The sequence below is a fragment of the Equus quagga genome, chromosome 18, assembly GCF_021613505.1.
Source record: "Equus quagga isolate Etosha38 chromosome 18, UCLA_HA_Equagga_1.0, whole genome shotgun sequence".
Lineage (NCBI taxonomy): Eukaryota > Metazoa > Chordata > Mammalia > Perissodactyla > Equidae > Equus > Equus quagga.
Genome location: NC_060284.1, coordinates 43,479,230 through 43,486,991, shown reverse-complemented (window position 1 = coordinate 43,486,991; position 7,762 = coordinate 43,479,230).

The window sequence follows — 7,762 nt, the reverse complement described above, 5'->3', positions numbered from 1 at the left end:
GGGGTGGTGTTAGAGACGCCCGAGTGTGATCGGACAGGGCACAGCTGGCTGCTGAGAGGCTGCAGAAGTCCCAGAGGCAGAGGTGGAGGAGAAGGGCTCAGAGGGACCTTTATACCCTCTCCCCACCTCCCACCTCTTTATCTCACTTTCTGTGGCACAGGGCAGAATGCATTCATTCATTCGATGAATATCTATTTATTCCCTACCATGTGCCAGACTGTGCTAGCCACTGAAGACATATCAGTGAACAAAGCAAAACAAAACAATTTCTGCCCTCATGGAGTTTATCTTCTATTGGGAGAAGACAAACAATAAACAGTAAACATCATAAGTAAAACATGTAATAAGTTAGAAAGTGATATGTACAGTGGGAAAAAATAGAGTTGTAACTAGAATGATCAGGGTTGGCCTCATTAAGGTGACATTCAAGTAAAGACTTGAAGGAGGCAAGGAAACAAGCCAGGCAGATTCTTGGTGAAAAGCATCCCAAGCAGAGGGAACACCCAGGACAGAGACCCTAAGGTGGGAGTGGGCTGGTGTGCAGAAGCCAACAAGGGGGCCAGTGAGCTGGAGCAGTGAGCTAGGGAGGAGGAGAGGAGTTCAAATAGGTAAAGGGGATGGTCCTGGTCATGCAGGGGAGAAGGTGCTCACCCTTGGGGGGAGGTGGAAAGTGGGGGATGGACTGGAGTTGGATGGGAGTGGGAGAGGGCTGAATACAGAGATCAAGCAGGGCCAGCACACTGGCCATATCCCTCTCTGCCAACAAGCTGATCCTTCCCCTTCCCTTCTTTCAATCCAGGAGGCTCCAGTCTTCCTTTCTATTTTCTTAAAAAGCAGCGGACTCCATGCTGAGCTTCCCTGAGAGGGGCAGGTGAGAGAGGAGTGGGCCCAGGCTCATTCCTGGCAAGGCCCCTTTCCTTGGACCACTCTTCTACCTCCTCCCAGCCCAGCTCCACCCTGATGCTGGGCAGCGGTCTGCAAGCTCTGGCAGTCTCTCCCAGACTCCCCCGTGTGCTTAGGCCTGGGTGTGACTCTGGCCCTGTGTTTATTTCTACATATGGGCTTGAGGTTGTGGGGTGGGGAGCTGAAGATGATCACATCAGCCCTAACCTTGGGTGGACTCGCCCACATGGGTCCCAAACTCACTTATGAGGCCCCTTCTTTGGCTTCAGCTGTCTTCATAGTCAAGTGGGACCGTGTCTTGGCACAACATAGATGTTCAACTATGAAAGCATGTTGCTGAGCTGAGGGGGCCCCCAGAAACATCAGCAGCTCCAAGAGGGAGGGAAGCGGATAAGGGGACAAGACTTCTCCCCAATGCCTAGAGGCTACCTCTGGCCTAGAGTGGACAACCCAGGATGGGGCTTTGCTCCTTCCTCTTCTTCCTCTGTCTTCTGAGCCCCTAGCTCCCCAGGAGGAACCCCAGGCTGCAGGAGCCAGCTGACTGCAAGAGCTGCACTCAGCCACTTAACTAGAGGACAAATACGGAGCCAGAGAAGAGGCTTTCTGGGATCTGCCACTTTGGAGCTTCAAATCTCAAAATAAACTTGCAGTCTCAAGGTCCGAGACGCTACTGGAGAGCTCAGCTCCTCACGCAAGGGCCTGTTGTGGGGCTTCCAGGCACAGGGTCAAGGCCAGAGACTCAGGCTAGCCCTGACCTGCTCCTTCTTCCCATGCCCTACCCCCCACTCCACGTACTGTGAGCCAGGGGAGGAATCACTGATTTGGGAGCCAAGTTCTGGTCTGGAGGGCCCTGCATGGAGTCAACTCGGCACTTATTGAGCACCTGCTGTGTGCCCAGCACTCGCCAGAGCAACCTAAATGACATAGAAGGAGTGAAAGGGTCTTACTCCCAGGGAGTTTTCATGCAAATACAATAAAGCTGACTGAGAGGTAGGCTCTGCTGTTCAAGGCTGCACGCTGCAGATATAGTGAGCAGCGTCTGCAGAGACCTAAGAAAGAATCCCAGACCCCCTCTCCCCCCAAGGCCTCTAGATTCCCTGGGGCCTCCAGCAGGATAGCTTCTACCCAGCCAGCAGAGCCAGGTCGTCCTTCTTCCTCAGGGTGGCACCACAGCCTCCTGCCCTCCCCAAAGTGGATGCCCAGAGGAGAAGGGTCCCCTCTCACCCTTGATATCTCACCTCGTGCTCTGCTCCCCTCTGGGGCCACTTAGAGTTAAGATTCATTTTCTTTCACTCTGCTTTCAGCTGTGTGTGGCTGAATGATTTAAAATTTTTACTGGCCCTTGCATGGGAATGGAGATGAGCTAAGGGGAGCTCGGGTGTGGGTGAACAGCTCTTACTGCACCCGGGTCTACCCCCTAGGAGGCTCCCCCCTTCCCTGGGCCCCTTTGGCGATGACCTTCTCTCTTTCCCGGTGGGTGGGAGGTGGTGTGGATGGTAACGAGCAGAGAGAAAGGCCGAGAAGGGGCTGGGGGGAGGTTTGGATGGGAGTCAAGGAATTCCTGAGCCTGCTGCTTGCACAAGGGGCCCTGAAACGCCTTTCCTGAGATTTCTTTGCAAACCAAGGCAAGTCTCATTTGAAGTGGGGCCAGGTTCACACAGGCCCCTTGTGCCCCCCTCCCTCTCCAGCCACCCCATGCAGGTGTCTAGGGAGGAGAAGGGAGTTTGGGAAGAACCCAGGGGCTCTTAAGGGGGGGTATGGTGGGGATCTATGCTTTGTACACAGCCTGACCGGCCTCTCCTTGGTATTTATGAGCTCCCGGGTGAGGCATGGAACGTGTCTCAAAGAGTCCAGGCCAAGAGGGCTTTGGAAGGAAGGAGCATCCAGCCCCAAATCAGGGAAGCGGGCTTGGTGGGGCAGGGCTATAGACAGGGACCCCCTTCCTCCCAGTCAGTGGCCAAACAGGGGGGTAGACTGCTCCCCAGGGGGACCAGAAGAACGGGAAAGAGGGAGCTAAGGGAGAAAGGGAGGGAGGAGAGGAGGCGGGACCACGGGGGCGGGGCATGGGGTCTGGAGCCTTTTAGCACTTTGGTTGTAATCAGACTGGAGCCAGGCGGTGGGCGGGCTGACGGCCATCCTGGGCGGGTGGCCCAGGTTCTGTGTGAGGCCAGTGGGCGTGCTGCTGGGATCCTGGGTGGTCACTGACCAGCCTAACCCCAAGGGAGGGTGGTTCCCACTCTGCCCCGAGCCTCTCCCAATCTGCCTGTATCAAATAAGCTAAGCATTGAGCTCTCTTTCTCTCCCCACAACCTGTTGTGGGCCCCAGAATGATCTGGAAGCAAGATTTGCTTCCAAGGGACTAAAATCTGCAGGGCCCACTATCTGCCTCCCTCCCACTCTGCCTCTTGCTCTCCTCATGTCTCTTTTCTGTGTCTGTCTCTCTCTGGCTCATATTTCTGTCATTTTGTGTGTATTCCTCTCTCTCTGTGTTTGTCTCTCTGTGTGTTTGTCTGCCTGCCTTTCCTCCTCTGTCTCTCTGTCAGTCTCTTTCACTCCTTGTCTCTTGTAGTGGATTGCTCTCTCTCTCTTCATCTTTCTCTCTGTGTGAATCTGTATGCTGTCTCTCTCTCACTCTTCTTTCACTCTCCCCATCTATCTTTCCATGTCTTTTCTGACTTTCTGGCTTTCTCAGTCTCAATCTCTCTCTCTTTCTGTGTGTGTATCTATCTGTCTGTCTGTGTTCCTCTCTATATTTTTCTTGGTGTGTATCTTTGTTTCTTTTTATCTCTGTCTCTCTCTCTCTTCTCCTCTATCTCACACCTTACTCTGTAGTTTCTGCAACACAGAGCAAAGTGCACTGGACTGAAAGAAATCAGAAAACCTGAATTTTTCCCTCCAACTTAGTCATGCACGATTTGCATGACTCTGTAAGTCACTTTCTAACTCCTGGCCTCAGTTTCCTCACTGGTGAAACAAGTAGGGTAGAGATCTAGTTTCCTCTTTGGGGGCTTCTTTCTGTCTTTCTCTCTCTCTTGTTTCTTGCAGCATGGCCCACCCTGCTGTCCAAGGCCTCTGTTTCTCTGCTCCTTAAATTTGACCCTAAAGTTAGGACTCTAGCATCCTTTGGATCCAAGTGAGATAGAGTCTCTGATACTGTCAGCCAGCAGGCCCCAAAAGGAGGACTCCTCACCCCCTTCACAATCAGTGTAGACAAGGTCCCTTTCTGGGGCCATGTCTGGGATACAAACCAGATTAGCTCATCTCACTAATCCTCTTTGTGCTGGGGCCTCTGCCAGGCAGGGACACCCACAGCGCAGAGCAAGGGTGTGTGTGTGTGTGAGAGTGTGTGTGCAGATTCTTGGAGAAGGCAGGACCAAGGTTCTCCTCCCTCTTTACCCCCTCCTGCCAGCAAAGCCCAAATCAGCAGCCCTCACTGTATAAGAAACTTCATCAGGATTGAGCCAAATCACGGTTTTCATTATCCCCGTCTGGTCCCCCCATCTCCTTTTCTGCAGCCTCTGGTAGGGCTGGAGAAATCATTCCAGCCATCCCGCTGTGCCTGAACAGCCCAGAAACCCATCCCTTCTCCACACATACCCCATGGCATATGTGCATATATTCTTCTCCAGTCATTATAGGAGAAGGATCCTTCCATCCCTTCTTGAAAAGCCTGCAGTGTCAGGCAGGGAACAGGGGATATGGAATGGGGGAGCAGGCTGTCCCTGGGCTTCACACTCCAAGTTGGAGGCCTCCAGCCCCTCTCTTAAGTTTCATTTGGAGAGGTCTTTCTTGGCTGATAAGATCAAAGCATTCCCTCTGCCAAATCATTACCTTATTTTCGAGGCAATTACAGAACTTATTGTATCAATTAGCCCAGTCTCCAGCTGCAGCCATTTATCTCTGTCGTGCTTGCAGAAGGGTCTGCCCCGACGCAGCCAGCCGGGCCAGTGAGGGGAGGGCGGGGAGCAGGGCCGAGGCCCGGGGAGCTGTCCGGCTGCTTTCAGGAGGGACAGGCAGGTGGAGGGCATCGGGGGCGCCCTTCCGAGGACTGGAGAACCGGCTGGCTCCTCCTTGCGAGCCCCGCCACGGCCGCAAAAGCTCTTTTCAGCGGGCGCCACACCTGCACGCCTGATGTGGCCCGGGAGGGCGAGCCAACAGCCTGGAGTGAGAACGAGACCGCCCAGGTCAGGCCCGGACCCGCGCTCCGCGGAGGAAAACACTGAGCTGGAGCCAAGACGCCCGCCCCTTCCTGACTTGCTGGTGGGCGACTCACTATGTGGGCCGCGCGCCCCACAGTGGCGTTTCCTGGAAAGGCATGGCAGGGTGAGCTGCGTCTTCGTGGGGACTAACGCGTTTCAGACTGGGAGAAAACCTAAGGAGGGAGTGCGTGGCACCGAGAAGTGAGTGTCCCCAAGGGTGCGGGAGTGTGGCCTCCTTTGCTTCTGCCCTGTCTGCAACCCCATCCTGCAGAAGAAGCACGTCCACACCTGGTGTTGGGGTCCCTTAGAGCAGTGGTTCTCAAACTTTTTGGTTTCAGGACCTCTTTACACTCTTAAAAATGATCAAGGACCTCAAAGAGCTTTCGTTTATGTGGGTTATGTCTGTCCATATTAAAAATTAAACCGAACACAGGAGCCAACTGATAGCGCTCCCAGTGGCCAACGCTGGACAATTTGAGCAGCAAAATAAAGTAGTTTTGGATTATAACCCAAAGTACAAAATAAGTATGCATGAGTCCACACTGATATAAATAAATGATTGAATAAATAAATATATGAGAAGAGACAAATCTCCCATGCAGAAGAATTCCTAATAATTTATGTAGCTGCTTTTCCCTTAAGGAGGTGGAGTATAAATCTCCACACCTTAAATGTGGGCTACTGGTTGTGATGTCCTTCCAAAGAGTACACAAGAGAAAAGGATGTGTGTGTTGGGGGGTCGGGGGCAGCGTGCTGAGAAACTTTCCAGTGGGGAAACCTGATCAAGGTCAACCTCAACGGTGATAGGCCATGTTGATAGCAGGTACCCTTGATATGATGTGATGGGAATGACATTTTACCTTTGTGGTTTTCCTCCCCATAACCCTAGTCTAATCATAAGAAAAACATCAGACAAATTCCATCAGAGAGACATTCTACAAAATACCTGGTCAGTACTCCTGAAAACTGTCAAGGTTGTTCAGAAACAAGGAAAGGCTGAGAAACTGTCATAGCCAAGAGGCACCTAACCAGTCATGACAGCTAAATGTAAAGTTGTATCCTGATGGGATCCTGGAAAAGAAAAACGACATGAGGGAAGAACTGAGGAAACATGTATAAAGTATGGACTTTAGTAAATAATAATAGTGTATCAATATTGGTTCATTAATTTTGACAAATGTACCACACATTTGTAATGTAAGTAAGATGTTAATAATAGGGGAAACGGTGTGGGGTGTATGAGCACTCTGTATGATCTTTGTAATTTTTCTGTAAATCTAAAATTGTTCTGAAAAATAAAGTTTATTTAAAAAGATTAAGATATTTAAAAATATTCGTATATTTTAATATATTTAAAATTAGCAATAATAAACCCAATACTTGTTAATATTATGAAAATATTAATATGAATATTTGTTAATATTAATTAATGTTAATATTTATGAAAATAATTTCCAAAACAAAAGTAGTGAGAAGAATGTCATTATGTAACATTTTTGAAAATATCTGTAAGTCTGGCTTAATAGCAGGATTCTCATATCTGCTTCTACATTCAATCTGTTGTGATATTACAGATCTTGTAGCCTCTGGAAAAGTCTACTGTACACTTGTGAGAGAATGATGGGGAGAAAGACAAAGAGCATCTTGGTGGTATTATGAACCTCTTTGAGATCTGCTACCTTAGCATCTCATCCATTACTGTGATTCTAGATTCCCAATTAAAAATCCCTAGCTTTGACAACTGTTCTGAGTTCCCTGTGTTTGTCATCACACCCTCTCCTTCCCCCAACCCCTAATCATCTACCCTGTCAACACTTCCCAGTTCATGTCAACATGATCATCATTCCTCCAGTCATAATGGCTCCATGGAATTACTGTGCAAAATACTACACTTCCCACTGTGCAAAATTATTTAGTCACAGGACAGTTGCCCCTTTCATTTTTCCTAAACAGCTGAGAAGTGTCACAACCCCTAGAATAGTGAATGTGCAATAAATAATTGTTGGATGACCAACCTCTCCCCATTTCCCTATTCCCCAGCCCCTGGTAACTACCATTCTACACTCTGTTTCTATGAGCTTGACTTTTTTTTTTTTTTAAGATTTCACATATAAGTGATATCATGCAGTATTTGTCTCTATGTCTTTTTTCACGTAACATAATGCAGTCAAGATTCATCCATGTTGTCACAAATGGCAAGATTTCCCTTTTTTTTGTGTGTGAGCAAGATTGGCCGTGAGCTAACATCTCTTGCCAATCTTCCTCTTCTTTTTTGGTTGAGGAAGATTGTTGCTGAGCTAACATCCGTGCCGATCTTTCTCTATTTTATGTGGGATGCCACTACAGCGTGGCTCAACGAGCGGTGCTAGGTCTGTGCCCAGGATCCGAACCTGCAAACACTGGCCACCAAAGCGGAGCATGAGAACTTAGCCACTATGCCACCAGGCCAGGCCCAGGATTTCCTTTTCTTATGGCTGAATAATGTTTCATTGTGTATGTGTGCGTATATATATATATATATATATATACGCACACACACACACACATATATATATATATATACACACACACACACATACATACATATATATATATATACACACACACACACACATACATATATATATATACACACACACACATACATATATATATATACA